This window comes from Balaenoptera borealis, assembly GCF_965194805.1.
Source record: "Balaenoptera borealis genome assembly, chromosome: 15".
In the NCBI taxonomy this organism is placed as follows: Eukaryota; Metazoa; Chordata; class Mammalia; order Artiodactyla; family Balaenopteridae; genus Balaenoptera; species Balaenoptera borealis.
This window is the reverse complement of record NC_138871.1, coordinates 83,663,368-83,689,099: the sequence shown is the minus strand read 5'-3', so window position 1 is coordinate 83,689,099 and position 25,732 is coordinate 83,663,368. Positions and strand designations below refer to the sequence as shown.

The window sequence follows — 25,732 nt, the reverse complement described above, 5'->3', positions numbered from 1 at the left end:
TCTTAGCCTGAATCACGATAGCCCCCCTCTGCCGTACACGTCCCGGGTGGGCTAGCGCCAGGCACTAGCACAGTCAGATCCAACGATAATGTATTTAATTAGAATCTTACAGAGAACGATCATTTCCTGTTCAGTGAGTGCTTAGGTTTTAGAGAGATGTCCCAGGGCTCCTTTCTCACTTGCGATAGATAGAAACGTTCTATGAATGTCTCATTTTAGTGTGTATTCCCAATCCTCCCTCTCACCAAATCCTTCTCCCACCCCAGTGGGCATCCTGCTCTGAATTGTTTGTGTTTGTTTTCTCTTGCTGGACACACTGTGTATCGACTCATCTTGAGCTCTTTGAGGACAGAGGCATCTCTTAATCGTTAACCCCCCACTGTACCTAGCACAGAGTAAGCACTCAGAAATGGCTGGTTCAGGACATGTCACACCTGAGCTTTCCCATACGGTATCCACTAGTCACGTGTGTCTACTGAGCAGCTGAAATGTGGCTGGTCCAGACCTAAGTGTGTTACAAGTAAAAAATACATACTGGATTTCAAAGACTTAGTATAAAAGAAAAGAATGTAAAATACTTCACTAGTAATTTTTATATTGATCACCTGTTGTAATGGTAATATTTTAGATTTATTGAATTTAATAAAATATTTTATTGTAAAAAAGAGAAATGGCTAGTTGCATAAATGGGTGCATTCTTTGTGACTTCCCTCCTGCCTCATTCATGATAAGGGCACTGGTACCTTTAACACCAGTGCATCCCTAGTTAGTTTATTTTTACTAGGATGAATATATATATTTGCAACCAGGCATTATGACCCCTATATAATAATTACACAGACATTTCAAAATATTTATTGAACACCTACTAAGTGCCAGAAACGGTGCTAGATATTTAGACAGAAATGGTCTTTTCCTTCCTGCAGAGTCTGTCTGCTGGGGAGAGATTTTACAATAATTGCACACACAGATGGAACATTTAAACTATGCTCAGCACTTTGAATGAAAGATACGCAGAGCAGCGTGAGCGTCTAACAGGGAGAATTGACATAGATGGGGACGTTAGTGATGCTTGAGCTAAGGTTGAAGAATGAGCAGTGGTTAACCAGGTGAAGAGGGGAGAGGATTCCATGCAGGGGGAACAGCAGGTACAGAGGCCTGGCGGTCGGAGGGAACAGGACAAGCGCAAAGACAGGAAAACGATCCAGTGCAGCTGGAGCTTAGACTGTGTGGAGAAAGAGTGGAGCCAGAGCAGCTGGGACAGCAGACGCGCAGTCAGACGTTTGATGCTGGAGAAGCGGGCACGTGTGTCTGTCAGAGAAACGTTTCCCATTCAGAAGCTCTCTAGCTGATCCGTCTGTCTCTGAGTCTCCTGAGGACACTGCAGCTGAGCTGAACATCAGTGGAGCAGATCGTACCGTGGTGGGTTCGACGCTGCAGAGCACAGAGCGATAGAAGAGAACTGAAACTGAGCTGTGTTGGGACCGGGATAAATCCTTGTCTGCCCAGCCCCCAGTCCCTGCCTCCCACTGGAAATTCAAGAAACCCTCAACTGATTCTTTGTCTTGAGTATGCCCCACTCTGCTCAGAATTTCCTCTAATTAGGTTAGTGATGTCCAAACCTTCACTTACACATCCCCCGGGGAGGGAGACAGGAGAGGAGAATATTGGGTGCGGGTGTTATAGTTTAAAATTCAAGTGAAATCACATTAATTTCTTCTTCTGAAACTACCTCAATATCCTCTGAAATGAACGGAGATGCCCTGGGGTGTCATGGGCCCAGGACTGACAGCTATCACACTGCGTGTGTGTTTGGGGGGTTGGGCAGGGGTGACGACGCAAGACTGTCTGTACCTATGAAGTCACAGCACAGATGTGTAGATGACAGGTCAGAGCTGATGGTCCTCTATTCCCACTTCCTCTCTTTCTGATGCGGAGACTGAGGTGACATCTGCAGGGTCTTATAAGTGGCAGAACACAGACCAGAACCCAGGTCTCCAGTTCCCCAGAACCACACCCTGCCCAGGAAACCTCAGATTCCAGAAAGATCTGTGGGATTTTTGTACTGGGCCAATGTCCTCACTGTTCGGGGAGGAAAAAAATCACAGAGTGTGGCCAAGACCCAAGTCAGATTTATTTTTTTAAAGCTTTAAAAAAAATTTTTTTTGCTGTGTTGGGTCTTCTTTGCTGTGCGCGGGCTCTCTCTAGTTGCGGTGAGTGGGGGCTTCTCTTGTTGTGGAGCACGGGCTCTAGGCTCGCGGGCTTCAGTAGTTGCGGTGAGTGGGCTCAGTAGTTGTGGCGCACGGGCTTAGTTGTTCCGCAGCATGTGGGATCTTCCTGGACCAGAGATCAAACCCGTGTCACCTGCATTGGCAGGCAGATTCTTAACCGCTACGCCATCAGGGAAGCCCCCCAGATCAACTTTAGTGTGGAGCTCTAGGAAGGCCACTTTCCCTCTAGGGACATGTGTTACCTTACAGATGCAGCCTGACTGCTGGACCAGGTGCAGAATTAGCTTTTGGAACCAGCTTGCTCTCAGCATGCCTTTAGACAGAGTGTCCCTGGCCCTTTTCTCTTCTTGGGGCAGAAGCCTTGTTCACCTCTGTTTCACCCAACATAGAACTTCCCTGGAACCAGGTCCTCTTTGGGGGACGGGGTGGAGGTGGAGAGCAGCTAATTCAATCCAGGAGCCGAAGAATCAGGTGGCAGCGTTTTGAGCCCTAACTGCCCACCTCTACACAGACCACCGTTCCTCTGCGGGCCGCTCGGGTGGGACACAGCAAGGCTAAGCCCAGAATTCTCAAACTGGTTATGCAAAAGATCCAGCAGTTCACTCTGGATCTGCCTCCCGTTCAGAACCCTCCACAGCCCTGTTCCAAGTGGGGATCCAGCTGGGAGCTCCCAGGCTCCAGACGCAGCCCAGATGGTCTCTGTACACGCCTTACCTGTCTCCTTCGGTCTTTTCATCATGATCACAAATCCGCCTACGTTCATCCTTCACATCCTTTGGAATCTGCAGGCAGATGTGATCCTATCCTCGCATTAGGCCACCATTTTTCCATCTCCCGTTTCCCCCCAGTGGGTTTTCTTTTGCAGGTTAAACAGCTTTTGTTATTAGAGAGTGGTTTGGACTTGCCTTTCAGGTTGTGGGTCGTTCCTTTCAGAGAGGTGTGTGCCACCCTTACGGAGCTCAAGTATGAAGGTGGCACCGAATGTGGTTTTGTGAGTGTGGCGTGATCTGCAGAGAAAACCAGGAAAAATGACTTCCTTTGTTTCAGGCTAACAGTCATCTATCTGCGCAGCCCAGTACCACAGGTTTGGGGAAGTGTGAAGCTTTGGGATCTTCTTCTCCTGAGGCTGGCAGAGGGGCACAGAGGCTGGAATCTCGTGGCCATGCATATGCTGGCTTCACATCTCAGTAGAAAACTGTACATTTTAAAGATGAGAATCACAATTTAAGAAGCCAGTTAATGTTTTGTAGCCTCCAAACTTTGGTAAGGCTGGGTTGACATGATCTGGAGAAACTACAAGAAGAGCCTCATATTTGGTTGAAATGATTTGTAGATAGTTTAGATACTGCTGCTTCCAATGCCATTCTCTTACACAGGACAGAATGTGCTAGATTTGCACATGACTTCCTGAAATGTGCTGGGTTGCATGGTGACAAATCAACAGAGCAATGTACAAATCCCATGCAGTTACTGGAACTTACTGCTCAGCCTTTTAACATTAGAACATCCTTTTCAGGACTCTACCTTAACCACAAATCTATCCAAGCTACCATGAGCTAGAGACGAAAGGAACAATTCTCTTCCTTGTTAAGAATTGGTCTTACAAACACGACTTTTCCATTAAGATTCAAAAGCACCATCCGAAGAAGACATGGGAAGGGGTAAGCGGGTTGTGTACATCTGGAAGACCAACTCTGGCTCTAACTCTGGATTCTCCCAAAGAATGAGAAGGCCCATGGTTTGTGAACCAATATTTCCAAGTTTTACCTTCTACTCTCATGTCTAACATCTGGTGGTAGGCATTCTGGTCATGCTTAAAGAGATTGCTTGTGAGAAAACAATCCCACTGTAAGCCTAAGCATCTATAGAAAGACTGGGTGCAAGGTGGTCCTCGAGATTCAGCTAAAAGTTTGAGTTCACAGTGTCACACCTGAGCAAAGACTTCTAATGCTGTGTAGCAGTACTGTCATATTTTAAAGGATTCCAGTCTAACTGTATAATAACTTTCCAGTTTATCACCATTTAAAACTATTTTTAGTTGATGGATAATACTTAAACAATTGTATCCTGTAATTACTCATCATTTTTGTCCATGACTTAGGCATTTCAAAGGGTTCCTATACAGCTTAAATTTCTTGGAATTGATGCTTTGTCTGCAAAGAGGTCTATTATATAAATATCCTACTAGTATACTTAGTAGATAACACCAAATTTTTGTGCTCTATAAAAAATGGATATGCTAATTCCTCCCTCAATGTTTTCTCACTTTGTTAGAGTGAATGAAAAGTCCCTTCTAGTTAACTTTTTGTAACTCAGAATTCAGCAAGGCAAAATCTGATTTCATGGAAGACTTTGGTCACATTGTGCTCCAAGCTTTCGATCAGCCCTTGACTAGGTTCTGTTCTGGATCCAGTGCTGGCCTCCAACCAGCTCCATGCAGCAGCCTTACTGAACCCTCTCTCTCCTCCCCCGAGCACCACCAAATGCTGACATCATAACCCCAGTGGGGTCATCACAATCCTGCCACCCAACAATGAGCTTTTCCCGGAGTCTTTGCAGAGGGCACGGGTGAAAGGACAGTGGAGAAGGAGAGAAAATGGGAGTGGAAGAGGCAGGTTGAGGGGCGAGATCAGGAGGAAAGAGAGAGAAGGGTAAGACCGGGACGGGGAGCCAGCCGTGCCTGTCCTAATAACAGCCAGTAAGCAGTGGCCCGGGCTGATGGGAACCAGAAAACTAGGAGAAAGAGGAAAACCAACCAGGAGGCCAGTGTTCCCATGAGCAGTGACCTCCATATGAAATGAATGGAAGTTGAATGGGGTCCTGCCAACATGCCCTCCAAGTGGGGAAGGTGCAGCTTTCTGCTGGCAGCGAAGGTAAATGGCTGGGTTGGGGGGGTGGACACAATGGGGTATCAATCCCCACACGACACATCCAAATGTCCCCCGTGCTGGCTCCTCAGCCACTGAACCCACAGAAGAATGGAATCAGTGGCTGAAATCTGGGGACACTAGAGCCCTATCACAAGACTCTTGGGGTCTCAATTCTACCTTCTGTGAACTGGTTTGCTCTGGGCTGTTACACGGGTCTCCTCATCTGTTCAGTGTCATTGATTGCCTTCTTGTGGAGTTCTTTGAAGAATGGTAAACCATGGTGCATTATTTATACAAATGTTTTCCAATATTTTGTCTTATTAACATGGGAAATGCAAAGGAAATGCCACTTAGATGTACATGCAGGCATGTGATACTGAGAGTATTTTCAGGGAGTTCTGCAAGTTGGTGCCTAACAGGAACCTCCAGAGTCTAATTCTCATTAGAAGGACGAAGCAATAGGGACAGGAACTTCGATTCCCAGACTAGGACCCAAGCAGAGCCCACAGCACCCCTGTGAAGCAGGTGACCTCTGCCTTTTCCCTCCACCCCCTCCTGGCTCCCTCCTCCTCCCCTTCGTATGGGCCCAGAGCAGCCAGTCGTGAATGATCATCTGCACACAAATATTTATAGGAAGTGCAGTTTCATTGGGATTTAAGAGAGTGGTTCTTTTCTTTGTTTTGTTATGTTTCTGAGCTGGGATAGGGTGTTAGCCACAGACCTCTCCAAACAGCCAGCTTGTGTGGACAGGTACCCACACTAGGGTCCCAGCTGGGAAACAGGCGAGCACAGCTCCCGGATCACTTTCTCTCCCTGGTCTCTTGCCCTTCTTTAACGGATGATGGCAGAAACAAATGAAAACTCCGTTTTTCTACATCCAAGAAGGATTTCACTTCCCGGGAAGTTCTAAGGGCTCTCATTTCAAAGCTTAGGGCAGGACTTATCCCACCCGGAGCCAGTGTGGGGATTAGCGTTGTTACCGCTGGGGCTGTGAGAAAACCCGAGGAGTTTGGAAATGTGTTGTCCCTTCACCCGTTCTCCATGACAGTCGATGCCTGATCATTGCTTGACCCCAGAACTGGATACCTAGACCATCGCAGAAGCCGCCTGCCTCTACTGTCTTCTGCCGCCCAGTCTTCCCACCATCCTGCATGGCCAGCCACCCCCCCACCCCGGCCAGATTCATTTCCATAAAATGGAGGTTTCATAACATTTCCCTCCCTGCTTATAAGCTTTTAATGGTCCTCCAGGGCCTTCAGTTTAAAGCACCATTTGCGGTGCCATTTTTTTTGCAGTAGGCAAATGTTCACTTTAATTGTAATTCTAAATTACTTACTTTCACATTAACATAGATATTTCATAAACCAAGAAGAACCAAGTATTATATATTTTTTAGTGGTTAACATGATTCAGAGAATTTTTATTAAAAAGGGATCAAGAGCTGGTTGAAATTCTCACCATAAATATAAAATATCTATTACTATTTTTATTCACAGTGAATTCAGATCTAAGCTTCCTGAAGAGTTGTACTATCTAATATAATAGGGATGACAAGTACTTGACAGCCCCCCTCTAAAGCACGGGCTTAACATAAAGTGATGTGGTTTAAAACACCAGCTTATAATACTAGGCTGCCATTTGAGGCCATGATGTGTTGGTCTCAGCCTGCTTGCCCATATTAACTGCTCAACAAACCCATGAGGATATTTGCTCTTTGATAACCTGCACAGCAAATCCCAAACACGTTTCTGACTTGCCCACTGCCAAAACTTCGATAAACTTGTCTTTCCACATTTACCTGCACCCCTTCCTCCCACCCCTGCAAAATCCCTTCTCTATTCATTTGCACTGGTTGTCACGCAATGACCCTTCAAGGTCTGGATCAGACCCCATCTGCTTAAGTAAATTAAGCAAAGCCTGTAGCATCTTTTTTCACCCAGAACTCTCCCAACACTCCTTCTCCCTAACTCCTTGGGCCTTTGGGTCTTTGCCAATCATTTGGAAATAAGCATATGTGGCAATATCGAACCAGTCATCTATTTTTTCTCAAGCTAAGCTGCAGAATTTATTCAAATGTCACCAGTTTTTCTGCCAATTACTTTTTCTGTTCCAGGATTGAGTCCAGGATCCTCAATGGCATTGAGTTGCCCTGCCTCCTTAATCCCCTCCGGTCTGTGACAGTTCCTTGGTCTCACCATGTCTTTCACTATCTTGACACTTTTGAAGGGTACTCATCAGTTACTTTGTTGGAAGTCCCCTCGATGTGGGTTTGTCTGGTGTTTTTTCAGGATCAGATAAAGTTGTTCTACTGTTGGGAAGAAGGTTACAGAGGGGACACGCCTCCTCAGTGCATTCCATCAGGGGCCCGTGGTGTCGCCGTGCATCACCTAAGATGTTAACCTGCATCCCCTGGTTAAGGCCATGTCTGCCAGGATTCTCCACTGGCTCTCTTGCATGGTTTCTGATGAGAAATATGCTGTAATTCTTATCTTGTTCCTCTGAGTAATTTCTTTTCTCAGGCTGCCTTTGAGACTTTCTCTTTCCTTTAATTTTCAGTGGTTCAATATGATATGCCTATGTTCATGTGTGTGTGTGTGTGTGTGTGTGTGAATATTTACCCTGCTTGGTTGCTTGGTGATCTTTGAGATTCTTGGATCTGTGGTTTGGTGTCTCTCACTAATTTTGGAAAATTCTAGGCCATAATTTCTTTAAAGATTTATTCTGCCCAGCTATCTCACTCTCTTCTTCTGGGATTTGCTACATGAATGCGAGACTGTTTGACATTGACCCAGCACTTCAGATGCCCATTTCTTTCTTTTCTCCTCCCTTACTCTTTTTTCTCTTTGTGTTTCAGTTTGGCTGTTCCTGGTCACCTTACTTCAGCTTCCCTGATTCTTTCCTCACTATGTTGAGTCTATTGATGAGCCCACTGAAGACAGTCTTCATCTTCATTACTGTATTTTCCATTTCTAGCATTTTCCTTAGATTCTTATAGTTTCCATCTCTCCAGTGAACTCATCTGATCTTGTATATTGTGTACCTTATGCATTAGAGACTTTACCCTATACGTCAGATTTAAAAAAATGCGTGTCAGATAATCCCAACATCTGTGTCACATCTCATCTCTTATTGTTACTGTCTCTTGGAAGTGTGTTACCTTGCCTTTTCATTTGCCTCCTCATTTTTTCTTGAAAGCTGGACATCTTGGTAGAACTGTAGAAACTTAGACAAATTGCTTTTAATCTCTAGAAATGGACCCACTTTTCCTCCTGGCAGGCCCTTAGCATGGGGGTGGGAGTTAACCTGGGTAGAAGGTGGGCTAGGTTTGAGGTTCCTTGTTGCTATGGTTACCCACAGTGCACTGAACTCTTCAAATTCCTCTGGGAACACCTTGTGTTTCAGGGTGTGGTTTGCCCAAGAAATACTTGCCTGACTCTCAGCTTTAGACCTTCCCTTTGCACTGGGCCTCACAGAGGGTCCCTTTGCCTGTTATTCTTCCTCTCCCTGCTGTTGTTCCTGTTATAGCTCGGAGGTGTGAGGTGGCAGAGGGAGACATTCTCTGTTGTTCTGACTAAGTCCCAGTGGCTGCCTCCTGTCCTTGGTTCCCCGAGGTCTGGCTGCCTTGGTTCCCCTGTCCCTGAGCAGCAGATCGAATAACAACCAAAATTTTTAAGTAGTAATGAGTGTCTAGGATATTTCTCAATATCGTCAACAACTTTGTTGCGGTGTGAAAATATCTGTGATCTGTAGTTGGTGGCGTTGGTTGTAGGAACTGTTGATACCATTGTGTGTTGTTGCCCTACCTTCATAATTGAAGGGAACACTACTAAATGTGAGTTAGAAGTTAGTGAAATGAAGATTTAATTTTTTCCACATTGAATTCGTGAATGTGTGCTTTCTCTCTGTGGATCCTTTGGACTCCTAGCATGCTTTGAGAGAGAACTTGCGGAATGAGGGATGGCCAACGGTAATCACTTGACCTGTGACCGGAAGCAGATTGTAGAGCTTCTCTCGTGAGTTAACCTTGGCCGCCCCACACCGCACGCTTCCCTGTACTGGCTCGGGGAACCAACGGGCAGGAAGGCTATGTCCTGAGGACAGGCAGGCCGGTGCTGGGACACAACGTAGAAAACAAAATCTCCACCCAGCCCAGAAAACCTCCACAAAGGGAGACGACAAAGAAAAGCGTTTAATTATCGAATAAGCATTAAACCAGGCCATCCAATAAGAGACTGCAAAGACATTAAGGGATTTCACACGTTCATGCAGCCAGGGTGACATGTGTTCTCGGGTTAAATGACAACCAGTCCTCAGTAAGAGGACCTGACAGCACCACTTGTCACACACGGTTCACCTGGTAACGGGGTGGCCATCTGTGTTAGCTTATTGCCTTTATCCAAAGGAAAAATGAAACTTCTAGTTCCTTTGTGACAAGAGCTAGTTTTGCACCGTGGAGCGAGGCAGGACACCTGCCAAAGTTAGGCGCCTGCCCTCCCAGGGACGCTGGGAGACAGGGGCGCCATCTTTCTGTCTACCTTTCCGAGAGGTGTCTGCCAGGTACTAGGAATATTTCTGAGTTGCACAGGTGCCCAGAGGCTTATTTAGCTTTTAGAAAGATTTACTTTTTAAGATTTACTCTCAAAGGGGCAGAGAAAGAATGTATAGTAAGTGTCCAAGAGTAAACGTGCTAAGAAAAGCGGGGAGGGGCAGGCAACCTCTTTCCCTTGTTGCACCAGGGAAGATGGAATTTTGTCTTGGTTTGAACTGACCGTCACACCAGCAAGGAGCAGTTGAGTTACAGCTCTGTACTTCCTTCCACAAAACGGAAGGGACGAGGGGTGGAGAGAGAGGCCAGAGGTTTACTGAGGCAGCGTTCCCATGGATGCCGGAGGAGGCGATGTGGACACTCCGTCATCTTTGACGCTCCTCGTAGGTGCACGTCATCTTGCTCACGTGTGATGTTAATGTCCTGCTTTGGGTCAAGGGAAAATTGACTTTAGCTCTCCTAAGCACAAAGGAACGTGTGCTTTAATCCAGGAAACTGACTTTAACTCTCCGGAGTGGTTAATCCCTTTCCCAGGCTAACTAAACCTAGCCAATCAATTCATCAGTCATTCAGCGTGTCCTCTGAGACCTCCCCGGGGGCCCAGCATGCACTGGGCACCAGGGAAGAGAGACGGGTATGAATTCATTCTTGCATTCAAACTGGGGAGTCCACGCCACATAGGAGCCACAGGGCACCGGGCTCCCCATTTCCCCGCATGCCTTCCTGGGGCCTTTCCACGTGCTGGTCCTTCAGCCTGAAATACCTCCTCCCACTCGCACTTCATCGGTCAGGAGTCTTCCCCATCCTGAAGGCCCAAAACGTGATACTGTGTCCCTTATCAGGCTTCTAAGGGTTCAAAATAAATAATAATAATAGTAGTAGTAATTATCACTACTTCACCAGAGTGGACCATGTATATTGTGCCAGGCATGGCACTCAGTACTTTAGATCATTTATTCCTTCAAACAGCCCGTGTAACAGATATTTCACCCCAGTTCAGTAGAAAAGGAAACTGAGGGTCAGAGAGGTCAAGATCACATAACTAGCAAGAGATGAAGCTGGAATCAGAGCCCAGCGTGGAGCCCCTCGCCCTGGCCTCTCCCATCAGTCTCGATCCGGTCTTCTCCGCTCTTGCATAGCACCTGCTTCCCTTCCTCCCTCAGTACTCCCTGACATCAAGGCTCGGATGTTTGACAGACTTAAGGAGGCCTTGAAGGAAGGTGCCGTGTCTGTCTCACGGCTCTCTCTCCTGCAGTGTTGAGCACTGCGTCTGGGGTACGCTAGGTGCTGGGAAAGGGGATACGAGCAGAACTGGGGAAGCACTGGACCAGGGAGGGACAAGCAAAGGTAGTCATTCCTAGGATGTTAGTGGCCTGAGACTGTACTGTAGACGGAGAAGATGACCCGAGTCAATACTATTTCTTCCTTGAAATTTTGGGGTTAGAGGAACTGAGGTAGGTGGTCATGTGAAGGAAAGAACTACCTGGTGAGCTGTGTGTAGGAGGCAACCCTGGAGAGGAAGCAGAGGAAGCAGCTGGGAGAGGGGAAGGGGGCAGAGCTAAGCAAGTGGAAAGACAGTGAGGGACAGAGAGAAATCTGCCACAGTTCAAGGCCCATTTCTGGAATCCCTGGCCCCTTTCAATGTATCATGCTCCATACACCACACACACACACACACACACACACACACACACACTCACACTCACTCACTCACTCACTTTACTTGAGTTGGCTTGTATGGGTTCTGTTACAAGGACATTTAGAAGGAATATAAGTTACATGTTGACCCTTGGCACAGGGTGCTGGGAGAGGAGATGGTGGGCTTTAAGAGAAGGAAGGGCAGCCGGCCAGGGTACAGGATGAAGGGAAGTGGACTCGGAGAACACCGGGTTGTAAACGTGACTGTGCACTGGAATCTCATGGGAGTTCTGCGATATACCGATGCCTGGGTCCTGTCCCCAGAGACTGTGGTTACTTGATGTGAATGCTGGTCTGGGCATCGAGAGTTTTAACAGTTCCCCAGGTGATTCTAATATGTGAGAAGTTTTCGTGGTAAACACTGCTTTACCGTGTTAGGGGTGGGTGAGAATGTCCAATTCAGAATGATTTCACTTATTCTAAGAACAAGAGATGATGAGAGTGATGACTTGAAGTCCTTGAGTATAGAGTGACTTTCCTCAACCAACCCCAGGTTCTAGGTCAACAATTAAAGAAGTTGTGTTTAGTTAAGCTCCAGGCAACGAGCAGATGCCAACGTGGATGGCTACTGGCAGTTTAAATGCTGCATATTTACAGATATGATAATTTGTTGGCAAATCCAGTCCCTTCTGCTTTCTTAATTGTTTGTTTAGAGATGACAAAGGATTATATCAGTTAGCATCTTAATTGGGTGCAAAGGTCTATCAGCTGAAAATTCTAGTAGCTGAGCAATGACCTTGGGATTGGCCCTGAGCCCACGCGCTGTAACGGGTTGCATAGTGTCTTCTTGCAGGAACCTGATTTTATTCTGTAGCCAGCTTCCCTCACTGAGGTCAGAGGCTGGACCACTATGTTTAGCTTTGGGGGTCCAGCTTTCTGGTGGGGCTCCGCCTTCATGATTTCATCTACAAGCCTAGTTCCCTCCCCATCCCAAATGCCATCACACTGGGAGTTAGGGCTTCAACATATACATTTGTGGGGATATAAACATTTAGTCCATAGCAGATGCATTTCTCAGTTGGACTCCAAATATGTTTTCTTCTCAGGTAGATTCATCTAGTATGGCCTTGCCAATGATTAAAATACCAGTCACCAGTCACTGTCACAAGTTCCCTAAGTGGCCTCATTCCTGCCACCTCATCTCTCCTCTTCCCTTCACCTCCCAACCTTCTCCATAATCCAGCAGGACCCTGCTCTGCTGTGCTTTATGTCTGTTCTCATTGGCAAATGCTTGTGCCAGACCAAACAGAGTGACTATCAGTCCTGGGCCTGGCAAAGGAGAGACATTTGTTCACTACAAGGCTGGGGTAAAAACAGGGCGGGAGGAAGGCTATAAAGTGGAACTCAGACATTTGGTGTGTGTGACGTATACACCAAAGGAAATACCTTCCGAGGTGTGAGGGCTGCTTCATAGCGACCTGGGTCCTGCAGGCCTGGCTGTGGAGCAGGAAGAGAGGACGATGTAGTTTCCTGGCAAAAGTATATTTCTTGTCCTCACCTGCCTCTTTGGGAATCTCCCCCATGCGGCCAGGGGAGAAAGGATGTCCCAGCCCTGCTTGATCACCGGGACACAGGCTGGGAGCCACTGCCGGGGCGGTCAAGGGACTTGGCGTTGCTCCCCCTCTCCCATCAGAGGCCAGCGGTGCAGGGCCGGGGGCGGGGGGGGTGTCTTCCTTCAACCCCTGCGAGTGCCAGCCCGCTCTGCACAGGCCGGCCTCCTCCCGTCCGTCTGCTCCTGCACACCCGGCCTAGAGCAGTCGAGATTAGTGCCTGCCCCTCTTCCTCTGGGGCCCAGCAGGTCAAGTCCCGCAGCCACGTCCAACCGGTCAGTTCATGGTGGCACTGAATAGGGTAACAATTTTTATGTGTGTTTGTGCCACTGACCGGCATTACTGCCCCCAACCGAACACTCAACAGAGGACAGACGCTGCGACTGGCCTGGTCCCCGCTGGAGCCCCCAGCGCTCAGCATGGCCACAGGGCGGCACTCAACACATGAGTACTGAATGAAGGCGGGAAGACAGACCGGGCTGGGGGTTGCGGGGCTGGTGACGGCTCTCTATGCCAGGCAGTGTGGCCCGCCAGCCAGTGGGGGACCTGCATCTCCCTCTGCCCTGGGGCTGGGGGCTCTCCTTGCTCCCCCACTGCGCTGTGTGCCTGAGCCCCATGAGTCTTGGACTCTGCCCGGCGCGTGGCCCAGGGGAGGGTGCACTGTGCTGTCTGATTAATGTATCTGTTAGGGTGAATTAGGCTGGTGTGGCCTTCAAGCTGTGGCCAATTGTCAGCCGCTCCCCTTAATCTCCCTGCGACTTCTTTTGCCCTCTTGGATGCCTCAGCCCTCATCTACGATCCTCCCCCTAATTTGGGGGTGGGCCCTCTGTGCTTTGGTTCCAAGCATTCGCTCCCCCTGGTGTACCCTCCCTCCTCCTCCTGTGGAACCCAGGACCTCTCATACCTGCCTCTTCTCCCAAGAAACTCGCTTTGGTTAGCCCGCCCACGGGCACCCCACTGGGATGGGACCCACTCCACCTCTGGTGGATTTCCAGGCTGCTCTGTGCCCTGCCCTCCGAGGGGGCGAGGCAGCACCGGCTGGTCCCTGGTTCCCATCTGATTCTTGAGGCCCCGAGCAAGGGAGTGGAGTGCCTGTGCTGAAGTCGCGAGGCCTCCAGCCAAACCCTGGCCTTGCATCCTGCGGAGATTCCCTCCCTCCCTAGGAGACCAAATCAGGCACCAGAGACAAAGTATAGCCCTCTGGGGGAAATTCATTGTTGTTTCTCTGGGATCCTTTCTGCCCAGGGCATTTACAGAGCTAACCATTGTCGTCACTGTCACGATATGAGTCAATTGCACACCCACCTGCATTGTTTCATGAGACTCAGGTGAAGAGGGGCGAGCCTTCACCCTCCTGTCTCCCCTCCCCCTTGCAGAGCCCTTTCAATCGTGTAGGTAGTTGATCTGGAAAACTTCAGAATTCCCAGGATTGTTATTGTCACTGGATAGAAGGACGGAGATTTCCAGCTAGAATAGGGCAGCTTAGATCATTCTCGTGGCTTTTCTGTGTAGAGAAAAGTTCTGCCAATCGAGGAGTTGTAATTGTTTAGCCTTACACATCATCAGCCTCCTCTAGGTGTCCCTCCTAGGAGGAAGGTCAGCAGCCTGCTGAGTCTTGAGGCTGGGCGAGCCGGGCACTCTCTGTATCACAGCTGGGCTAAGCACTGAACAAATCCTGGGACTCACCACTCCTTAATGTATAGGGTTCTAGAACTTAAAAATCTTTCAAGTAAGCAAAGGCCATGTGTTTCACATGATGGCCATTTCCATCCTCAAAGTGGATCTGTGTGTTGAGCATCTGCCTCCCATTTTCCAGATAGTGAAACCGAGTCTGAGTCTTTTTAGGATCGAGGGTGCTTGCGTCGCTTTGCCCTGGCATCACTCCTCCCTCCTTCCTCCTCCAGAGGCTGGAGCAAGTTTACTCATCCCTGTGGTTTCCTTCTCCCCTTCCGAGTTGGGCTGAAAGCAGCAGGTCCAGGGATTGGCCCAGGGGATCACCTCAGCTGTCCTGGCTGAGTCACAGCTGGGTGACTGCTGGGTTGCAGACAGCACGGCAAGGGCCCTCCCAGGGGGACTCCAGCCAGGGCAGGATCAGCAGGGCAAGGGCTTTGGTGAATCCAGCTCAGCTTACACTGAAACGTGATCTAGTGTTTTCTCCTCATTGCTTGTTGGAAACAAATTCTCCCTGCAGAGTCTGGACTTGTTTAGATGTAGTGGAAGTAATGGGGATAGCAGGGAAAGATAGCAGATGACCCTAAACTTCTACCTAGAGCCAGCCGGCTTCTTCAACGAGCACCAGAAGCCTTCCCCTTCCCGACATGTCTGGGATGGCTGGAAAAAAAATCTCAAGTCTTAGAGTGGCCAGAACTGCACTCGTGTTTCCTTCCAAGCCCGCATCTTCCTTCTTCCCTCTGCATCTCAGTAAAGAGCACTAAGGTAGGCGAGGAAGGAGGGGCGGGCTGCCCCGGCACTTCCTGCGAGGGAGGCTCCGCCGCCTGGGGCCGGGCGGGCCCTGAAAGCAGCCGAGTGGCCCGAGTCTCGTGAGGGCCCTCGCGCCACCCCGCTCGCCCCGCCCCCGGGGGCCGGGCCGCGCAGACTGGGAGCGCGAGGCGGGCTGGGTGTTTGCATACAAAGGCGGCCAAGCGCGCTGCGCCGCAAGGTGAGTAACAGCCTCCCCGCCGCCAGCCTCCGGTGTCGAGTCTCCGTGGAGCCCCGGCCAAACCCCGGCCGCCGCCGAGGTAGGGGCCACAGCCTCTGCAGGGCCGGGCTGGGCCGGGCGGGGCGCGCGGTCGGGCCGCTGCCGGCCGGGGGAGGCGGGACGACGTGATGCCCGGGGACCACACTCTGTCCCCGCGGCCCTTTCGGGGCAGGTGTTTCGGAGAGGGAGGCGGAGAACAGGCCCAGGGACCCGGCGGCCTCGTGAGCATCCCTCGGGCCTTCTCCCAAAGGGCTGACCTTGATCGGCGTGGCGAACTCGAGGGGTGGCCGCGGGACTCCGTCCTGGCAGGATGTGTGGGTTGTACCTGGGCAGCAAGCAGCCCTTGCTTAGAGCCGGGGACTTTTATGAAACTGTTCGGGGCGGTGGGGGTGGGTTATTTAGGATACCTGCTTTGCTGTTGAGGGAACAGGCTCGGGGAGGTTGACTTAGGTGCCCAAGGTCACACAGCTGCTGGGCGGCAGGCTGAGCCCGGGTTGGAGTCCTGGTTCTCGGATTACAGTCTGGTCCCTCCTCTGCCAGCTTCTGTGCGCCTTTCCTGCAGCCTGATGGGTGCTAGACCTTCCATCAGATGCCCCTGCAAATAATTTTATTTTGGGGAAGGCGGGGAAGATGTAGGATGAAAAGTAGAGTTTTGGAAATAACTTGAAGTGACGTGGAGCAAGAGTGTGTATAGATAACTGGCTGAAAATTTGCGTGGAGGGTAGTGGCTGGAGAAGGCAGATGTCAACCCCGTTTTTGACCAACAAACAGGAACTTGACTAAAACAACTGGCCGTGTTAATTCAGAGAGTTTTTAGAGCCCAGTAGTTTCCAAGAGTGGTTTGGAGAGATGAGCTTATCAACTGTTTTTATGGGAGGGGGCGGGTAATGGTGGGGGGTGATTGTGAAATTTACTCTTTGTCCCTGTTCTATATTTTGGGTCTTATGAATTAAAGTAAACAACTGCGGAATGTATAGCAACTGAGAAATAAACACACACGTACGCGTCTTCCCCCCAGAAGTGGTGGAAATCTAAGAGTTTGTCTTCCGGTTCTGTATTTTGATAATGCTTCATTCACATCTGCCGACATCTGTTTTATTATCGAGTGTTTTTGTGTATGGGTGTGTGGTTGGAGCTTTTATGCTTGTTTGTGTGGAGGGCCGTATGGTGTGGAGCCAGGCCTGGACAGAGCCCTGGACCTGAACTTAGTGGGCCTGGAGGCCTGGGCTCTCGTCTGGGTTCTGCGTTAGCTTGGCAGTGGGGCCCTGCCCAGGTGCCTTCACCATCCCGGGTCTCAGTTGTCAAAAATCTCAGCACTCCGGAAAAGAATGGCTACAGGGGACAGACCTGCTGAGTCTTGTTGCAAGGGAGAGAACTTGGGCACTCGGGTGGGGCACCGATGGATCTCCTGGTCTTGAGGGGACCTCGGAAAGGCTGGGAAGTCTGCCCTGGGAGCGGGTAGGGTGGCCAGCCTGGCCAGAAGGAAGTCTGTAAGCCTGCCCACCACCCAGTCAGCTGTGTTCAGGGCCCTGGACCAGAGGGCGGGGGTGGAGGGCATGAGATGGAGAGAGATTTCAAAAGAAGGGCCTGAGGCCTATGGGGCACACAGGCTGGTGCAAAGAACTTGGCTTTATAGTTTTACCCACTTACCCACTTGTAACTTGGGCCAAAGACACATTCTCTTGAGTGTCTCTTGAGTGTTTCTTCTCCTAGGAAATGAAGGGAGAATCACACCCATTTGCAAGTTATGGTAAAAGTTCACTGAGATATACAAGAGCCCCTGGGAAAGAATGCGGGGTCCCTGTGGTCATTGTTACTTTAAGAGAGGAACACAGGGTGCCAGTGAGGAGGGCTAATTGTAGAGATGGGACAGTCCTGCCTGACACTGGCCTCTGGGCTGTAAATCAGCGCTGTGGGACCCCCTCTCACACTGTGAGTGGGCCTCCCCTGGGTCCTTTCTCTTCTGGGTTCAAGGTCTGAAAGGTACCTAAATGTGATGAATTGATTTAGGTGGGGGTGCCGATGGGGATGGGTGAGGCTGCAGGCAGCTCATTCCAGGGAAGGCCTGTTGGCGGGGATGGCTTTTGGAGCACTTTGAAAAAGATCTAGAAGACGGTGGTCCAGTTAGGACACTGAGGCTGGTGGTTTGACCTGTTTGCACTTCAGCTTCCTCAGCGTGACCGAGCCGTGAGAACTGGGAGCTGTTGAGGTGACAAGGAACATGCGAGGCCGTGATGCACGGTCAGTGTTGGGGCGAGTGCCCTGGGGAGGGCGGGTCAAGTCCCACTTCTTAGGTTTCACTGAACCCTGGCCGGGTTTATTACGCCCTAAGCCCACTCACTTAGAATCGGAGTGGGATTTGTGAAAAGAAGCCGAGCAAAGCCCGAGCAAGCCCATCAGCGGGAGCTTTCTAATCTGTGAGCAGAGGGTCCAGAGAGAGCAGGGGCCTGACACCTGCTTTCATTCCTGGCAGCAGGTGCAGCTGGGGGAATGCCATGTGCTGGGTTCAGGAGACTCTCCTGACAGTAGGGGGGGCTGTCAGGGAGACTGTGACCTGCCCCCCTGTCCTGTGTCCTCCACACTTCCCTGTGTGCCCCTTCTCCTTCCTCTTCCCATGTCTCCCCCCGACCCCGCCCCACCTTTTATTTAAACAGTAAGAAGTGAATACTGGCTCAGGCCAGTATTCTTCACAGAGCAGCCTGTCACCCTCTGGTCCTAAAATCAGTTTAGTAGCCCCATGGGCATTTTAGAAAAGGTGAAATAGAATAGAAAAGAAAATCCCAGACCCGGACATACTAATCTGAGGTTAGGTATTGTTTTGTGAAACTTGTTTAGCTGAGATGCGTGTGTGTGTATGTGTGTGTGTGTGCACGCGTGCCCCCGCGTGCGAGCTCTGGTGGAGGGAAGGGGGGTGTGTGAGACCGAGTGCCTGGTGTGCGGGGAGGGGCCTGCGTGTGTCAGGTGTTGGCCCCCCCGGCAATCACCGCCTGCTGGGAGGTGGCCCAGGGCGGTTCTTCCGCATCCGCTGTGCAGCTGGAGGGCGGGTGGGAGCGAAGGGACAGAGCTCTGCCTGGAGAGGATGCTTTTCCGCGCCGGTGATGGAAACCACATCTCTCAACACACTGAGCAGGTTTGGGATTCTTGAGACAACGTTTTTTCCTGGTGCTGGACGCTGGGCTTTCTAGTAAAGAGCTACAGGTTGTTAGAGCAGAGTCATGGCTCTGCCTCCACTGCCTGTTTCCTCCTAAGGCCGACCCCAGACCCTGCGTTCGAGACAGCCTGCGTGCGCAGTGATCCTGGGACGCGACCAGCACGCTTCCACCACGTGCCCTGTTCCCGGAAGGCCCGTTATCTCCTCGGACACATGTCTTCTCTCTTTTTGGTGAAATCTTCCTCTGCATTCACTGGTCTCTGTAGGCATCCACCTTTGGTTTACAAAAGATAGAAGCAGCGAGGGTCCTGGGGTAACCGGGCACCCACAAGGCAGCTCCCCGCTTTGGCCAGAGAATTTCCTGCCGGTGAACTCTGCATCACCCCAGCCTGTGGCCCAGTCTTCGGGTTGCCTTTGGGCTCAGATTTTTGGATAAAATGGAAATGTATTCCCAGCCTATTGGAATCTAACCATACCCTTCTGATATTTCTGTATTAATTTCAACCAGTAGTATTCTTTGGCCCTGTCTTTTCGGGAGGGTGCGACCTAAATAGCTGACGTATGCAAAGCGCTGTCAGGCTGCAGCCTTAACTCACAGTCCGGCCTTTGGCGCCGTTTGTGACCAGAGGGTTAGCACCTGGCTTTCGTTTGGCCGTGCACTTGGAAAAGAACTCCACGTACACCCATCCTATGAGGTGGGTGCTGTTAGGGTCGTCCGTTTTATAGATATGAGACTGAGCGGCCGAGGGGTCGGTCAGTCGTTCATGGTGACGGCTTAGCAGGTGGTGGAGCTGGGAGGTGAAGGCCAGCTGTCTGCCTCCGCGGCTCAAGCTCTTACCCCTGAGCTGTAGGCAGCACTCTTGAGCATCCAGGTGATATTTGGGTGGAGGCAGCAGGGGTCGTGCAGAAGTCACAGAAGCAGGGCTTTCTTTTTGGCCAAGACACAGACCTGGACAGGGGGCCCTTGCGGCGGTGCAAAGAGAGGCTGCAAGCCCTGTGCTCCATTCGTGAGTTACAGGGTCAAGAGCTGGGGGATCGGGGTCTAAACCTGGGCCTGTTTTTCCAGCACATTGGCCACCGGGGTAGTTCAGCCGCCTCCACCCTCCACCACCCCCAGGCCTTTTGTGCTCCTTGGCAGGGACCTGAGAACACTCATCACACGGGACTGTAAGATTGGAGCGTTGCACAATCCCAACGCTGGAGGAGCGGTCACCCATCTGACCTTTCCGACCAGAGCAGGACCTCCCCGCATCGCCCCCTCCTGTCCAGCAGTTTCAGTGCTGGGGAGACCCTGACACCGAACAGGCCAGAGTTTGCCATCCCTCCCCCAGTTCTCTGAGGTCATTAAAAATTAATGTTAAAGCAGTACATGCGCATGTAGAAAACAAAACCCAGGAACCAACGCGGTGGAAATATTCGTGATGAAAAGTGAAGTTCTCCTCCCCTTCCCCAGGCCTGTTCCCTAGGGTGAGGCTGTGAAGCTTGTTTGGTAGTACATCAGTCCATAATTTTTTTGTGCATATGAGAATATGTGTAAATGTAATTCTTAAAAATGGGTTCATATTATAAATATTTTTGTACTTTTTTCACACAGTATATATACCTTTTCATGTCAGTATTTGGAGAACTACCTCTCCCTCTCTTTCTTTTTTTTTAACAGCCTCATAATATTCAATTATATGGTGCGGGTGGTCCCTAATTTACTGAACTGAAGTCCTGTAGGTATTTGTTTCTAATTTTCCTTATTATAATCAGTGCTCTGATTACTGTTTTGTACATAGCAGAAGAATTGCTGGAGTTTGCTGGTGTGTGCAAAAAATGACAGCTGTTGCCACAGTGCTTCCCCTGTTTATTACCCCACCGGCAGGGAGTGGTGAGTGTTTGTTTTTTTCTTGTTCTCACCAGCCCCTCAGGTTTTTACAAAATGCTTTGATTTTGGACCACCTGAAATGCCTCCTTTGATTTGCATATCTTAAATTATGAATAGGATTGAGTATCTTCTCATACAGCATTGACCAAATGGACTTCTTTCTCTGTGAACTCTCTCTCTTTTGCTCATTTTTCTATTGGGTTGGTCTGAGGCCATCTTAAATTGACATTAATATCTTAGAGGTGGATGGTATTAGCAAAACCACAGGGTTACGAGAGCTGTGGCTGGGGTATTGAATTTTGGCAGAAGTTCCAAGAAAGCAGTGTTTCTTGGCAATCTGTGAACCCTGGAGAAGGAGTCTGCCAATTTTGGATGAAATGCTGATTTTTCTGATGTAACTAACAATGAGGTGAGAAGTCATGAGACCTCCCTTACCTCATGTTGACACGTGTTCGCAGCGCTGCCCCCTGGACCCGTACGAGACTGGGGTAGCTGGCGCGTTTGTGCATCTGCTGTGTGCCCAGAGTGTGGGTCTCCTCCCCTGTGACGGGCAGGACCCGCTTGATTCAGAGAGGGCTTTGGCGCGGGGACCCCAGGACGGGCAGGTTTTGCTGCTTCATCACTTTTGTCAGGAAGTATTGATATTAGTCTGACCTGCAAGCTTTTCAAAAGCATCGCAAGTTTTTCTGGTGAATTTTTCTTACTTTGGACCAGAGTGCCTCCTGAAGAACACTGGCCTGCCAATAAAGTCCCTGCATCCCCAGGGGTACTGACGGACACAGAAGTTTGCTCTCTTGCGTACGAAGTTTCTCGTAGCGCTCCGTTCAAGATGGTCGGACTAACACAAGGGGCAGCTGCTGCCAGACTCACCTGGTCCAGACTGGCCAGGGGGAAGAGACTTGCCCCAGCGTGTGCTGTCAGCGCGGCAGGGGTGGCGTGAAGCCCAGGCACCTGGACTTCCAGTCTGGCGTTGTTTACCCTGCATCACGCTGCACCTAAGTCATACTTCCTCGTTGGTCTTTTGTAGATAATTTATCACACTTGCCAACTGATAAATATCAACGCACAGTGCTCTGAAGAAAGACTTCCTCTTTGCCGTTAGTGTAAATAGCAAGAGGAAGATACGCTGTTTATAAACCAATTTCATTTCCATGTAAGTCTTATTAGTCAAAATATCATTTTTGGAATTTCTTAGAAATTGTCTCTTTTTAATGCTTTGTATGAAAACCAGCGTTTGCCTCGTAACCTCCCAGGTGAATGTGATCTTGGCCAGTTCCGAAGCAGCACGATGTTTATATTGTTACTCAGAGCCGGTCAGACCTCACATTTGGACCCCAGACGTGGAGACAGAGTCTGGAATGCGCTCAGCGGAGATGAGCCAGGGGTGATGGGTGGAGGCCCCCCACCCATCCCTGTGAGGCCCGGCTAGAGTGCTAGGGCACAAGGGGCAGCCACACAGCCGTCCTCAGATGAAGAGAGAGATGTCCCGGGGCTTCGGGGAGCTGCGGGGAGAACCCCAGGGAGGCAGCGTCTGTCGTGTCCTTGAGGAAGAATGGTCCTAGCTAATAAAAGCCAAATGGCTTAAATACGCCCAGTGGCAGATGCTGACTTTCCCAGAGCAAATTCTTCAGCGTCCAGAGAGGTTATAGATGGACGTCCACGTTCAGTTGTTCAATAACTGAGCCAGCTAAGATGTAAGACTTTCAGCTTCTCAGGACAGGAATTAGCCTTGGCTGGTGCCAAGCCCGGTGCCGGGCACAGGTGAGCGTTTGTGTCATCTGCTGGGTGCAGGGGGAGCGGACGTGTGTGGGAAGGGGTGGGATTGGCTAGTTACTCACCAGTCCTCAGAGGTGACTCTCAGACGCTTGGGGTAGATCTGGATAAAAAGGAGGAGGAGGAGAAGGTTTTATCCATGGGTATTTAATTTAGATTTTAATGGTAAAATCTCTCTGCCCATGTTCTTCGTTAACTCAAAAGTAATGAGACCCTTTCCAGAGCTGCAAGGTCCCTGGGGCGTGGCCCTGACTATTAGCTGGTGGCAGGGCTCAGCCGAGCCTGTGCGCCTGCCCCGAGCACCTTCTGGTTACCTGCGTGTGCCACCTGGAGACGTCAGAGGATGAGGCTGGTCTGCCGCTCCTGGACCAACCGGCAAGCACAGATATACCCCTGGAGCAAGCAGACCAATTTCCAAGCCAGCAGATAAAACTCTTAAAATGTACTGTGGTGGATAACTTTGCCTTCAAAGTTAAGTGAATAAGAGAGAAGTGGAGAAGTGAATATATTTGGAGAAGTGAATATATTGGAGAAGTGAATATATATGGAGAAGAGAAGTGAATATATTTTTAAATGCTGTGCGTTATATTTACCTTTCCGCAGGTATAATTTAAAGTCTGTGTGTGCTGCCCCCTATGTAGGTCGGACCATCAAGTCATACGGGAGGTTGGCAGGATTGTCATAGTGTTGGATATAGACTGAACCTGGGTTTGGATAGTACTTCCACCCCTTACCCTGCCCAGGTTATATATAGACTCTCTGCAAACTGGGAAAATTATATCCCTTGCATCATTATGATAACTAAGCAAACAATTTAAACTCTTGATTATTATCCCATCTGGACAGTGTACCAGCCTTAATGGTATGTGAAAACGGACAGCAGGTTTAAAGGTTTGTGTCACGCTGGTTTGCTGCGTTATTGTCTTCGCCTAGCGTTGCCAGTAAATACCCACTCAGTGGACGTTGAGAAGTCCCTCGGAGGCGCTCCTTTGAGCACAGCAGCTGGCGGGCCGGCATGCTGGCCCCGGAGAGCAGTAGCTGGTTGGGCTTCTGGGGGGGTAACCCTGCTGCTGATCACGGGAACACAAAGTCAGAGGCCTCGCCCTGCGTGATGTTGGGTTGGTTTTCCAATCAGGACACTCCCTGCGTGTGCCTTAAACCCAGATTCCGCAGGAGCCCCTTCGGCACCTGCTGTGAGGGGAGAGGTGACAGAGCACAACGGCTGCGTGCACAGCGGGTGGATTCCTGGCAGGCTCGCTCCAGGAAGCCATGAGTCATCCTGAGGACAGAAGTGCCAAAGATGTCTTCGGATCCCAGACCGAAGGAACGAGGGTGTCTGACCTTTCAGGCCTTGAGGACTGTGGGGGAAGGTTTTGGATTGACCTTCTGCAGTCCCGAGGAGGGGTAGCTGAGGGAGGTGTGAACGCTTGTGAAAGTGTCACACCCAGAGCCCACGACTGAGTCCGACTTATCGAGTCATTTGCTCAGGGAAGAAATGGCAGGCGTTTGGCCTGTGCTTTCCAAGGGCAAAGACCTTTTCAAAGTCACTGTCTTGTACCTCTCATCAGAGAGGCCACGTGAAGACCTGGCCGCCGTGCACACAGCTCACAAGTGCCGGAGGAAGGCGAGCACGTCCAGGCCTTCGGAGCCCCATTGACTAAACACACGTGCGCACCTGAAAGCGGGGAGCTATGTTTTGTTTTTGTTTTTGTTTTTTTTTAAATTTATTTATTGATTGATTGATTTTTGGGTGTGCTGGGTCTTCGTTTCTGTGCGAGGGCTTTCTCTAGTTGCGGCGAGCGGGGGCCACTCTTCATCGCGGTGCGCGGGCCTCTCACCTTCGTGACCTCTCTTGTTGCGGAGCACAGGCTCCAGACGCGCAGGCTCAGTAGTTGTGGCTCACGGGCCCAGCTGCTCCGCGGCATGTGGGATCTTCCCAGACCAGGGCTCGAACCCGTGTCCCCTGCATTGGCAGGCAGATTCTCAACCACTGCGCCACCAGGGAAGCCCCGAGGGGAGCTATGTTTATCTGTGACCTTACTGAGGACTACAGCCTGGGTGTTCCAGAGAGGCAAGGGGAGAGCCAGGGGATAGAGGAATTTTTTGCTGAAAACAGAAAATGTAGTTGAGCATCAAAAGACTACTGCTAATGACAAAACCCCAGACATCTCGAGTTAAAGATTTGAGGGCTTGTCTATGAACGGGAAGATGCAAGAGTCTGGGCTCATTGAAATGAATTCTCTGAAATAGATTTTAATTGTCTAGAGCCTGTGTCCTGTTTTCCTCCATCCTGAGTTCCCTCCGGGGTGCACCGTTGGGGTGGCTACAGTGGCGGTGGGTGGCTTGACGGTCGGGCGACGTTCACTGTTTTTACCAGAATGGCAGGCAACGCTATTTGTTTACTGAAATGGCAGGCAGCATTTTTTTTTTTTGTCCACACCCCCAATTTTATGCAGTTTCTATTTTTCATACTTATCCTTTATCTGTCATGGCCTGTTTGTTGTCAAGAAACGTGTTACGAGCTTGTTACCTAAACTGCGTTTGTAGTGAATTTAGTTGGGGGCATTGTCGTCATGAGTTTCATGTTCCTGGGAGAGAACAATTCCCGTTTTCTTTATTTCTTCTAATTTTTGAACTTTAGCACTGTTCTCCTCATACCCAGACTTGCTAAGCTACTTTGAGGCGGTGTGTGCACGTCTGGAATTTTTTATGATGGGACAAAAAAAAATTCCCAAACAAATCCCTCTCCCCTACATCCCTGCTCTCCCCCTCCCCCTGCCAAAAAACAAAAAACAAACAAACAAAAAAACCCCAACAACCCTAAAACAAAAAAACAACTCCAAACCCCTGGTTTCTTGCTTGGGATGAAAACTTGCTTTTATGATGTTGTTATGACCAGGTCATAGAATCATCAACTTAGAGCCCCATTCTTGAATTTCCTTTACAGCCTCTTTGTTCGATCGTGGTTGAGATTCTTTGAATACTCCCATTGATGCTGAGCTCACTCCCTCTAATGAGTCAGTTCTCTTAGAAGCTTGGTCTCGTAGATTGTGCTTTCCACCCTGGCTCTGGGATGGCCTCTCTCTGATTCCGACTTTAATTACAATCTCTGATCACCTGGGTAGCACTGGATACCCTGTAAACGTGTGCCGAACGTTACCGACTTTTAGAACTAGATGACTGCCATCTGTTTTGCTAAAGCCACACGACTGGTTTTTCTTTGACTGGGCCTCACCCATTTATACCAGTTCTGTCCAGCAAGAAGGGGAGGCAACGCTACGCACAGCAGGACAGGGAGTTCCAGGGGTTCAGCCTGGGCCCCCGTCCTCACTGCCGCTTACCAGC

At 49.9% G+C, this 25,732-nt stretch overlaps 1 protein-coding gene and 1 long non-coding RNA gene across 13 annotated transcripts in view; one reads left to right on the top strand and one right to left on the bottom strand.

Annotated features, from left to right (window-relative positions):
* The window catches only part of LPIN1 (lipin 1), a 169,126-nt gene that overhangs the window by 39,589 nt on the left and 103,805 nt on the right, over positions 1-25,732 (top strand). The window contains exon 1 of one of the 12 annotated variants that reach the window (XM_082357506.1): positions 15,465-15,554. The exons of 9 other annotated variants lie outside the window; for them this stretch is intronic. The gene's annotated coding sequence lies outside the window, so the exon portion shown is untranslated. Of the gene's footprint in view, positions 1-15,464; positions 15,634-20,530; positions 20,618-25,732 lie in introns of those variants that run through there. 2 more of the 12 variants (XM_082357513.1, XM_082357504.1) reach the window with 2 other exon arrangements.
* Positions 840-8,261, bottom strand: LOC309612176. Its single transcript, XR_014235030.1, has 2 exons — positions 2,946-8,261; positions 840-2,364 (listed from the first exon to the last, which is right to left on the bottom strand). It is a non-coding gene; the product is annotated as an uncharacterized lncRNA (long non-coding RNA).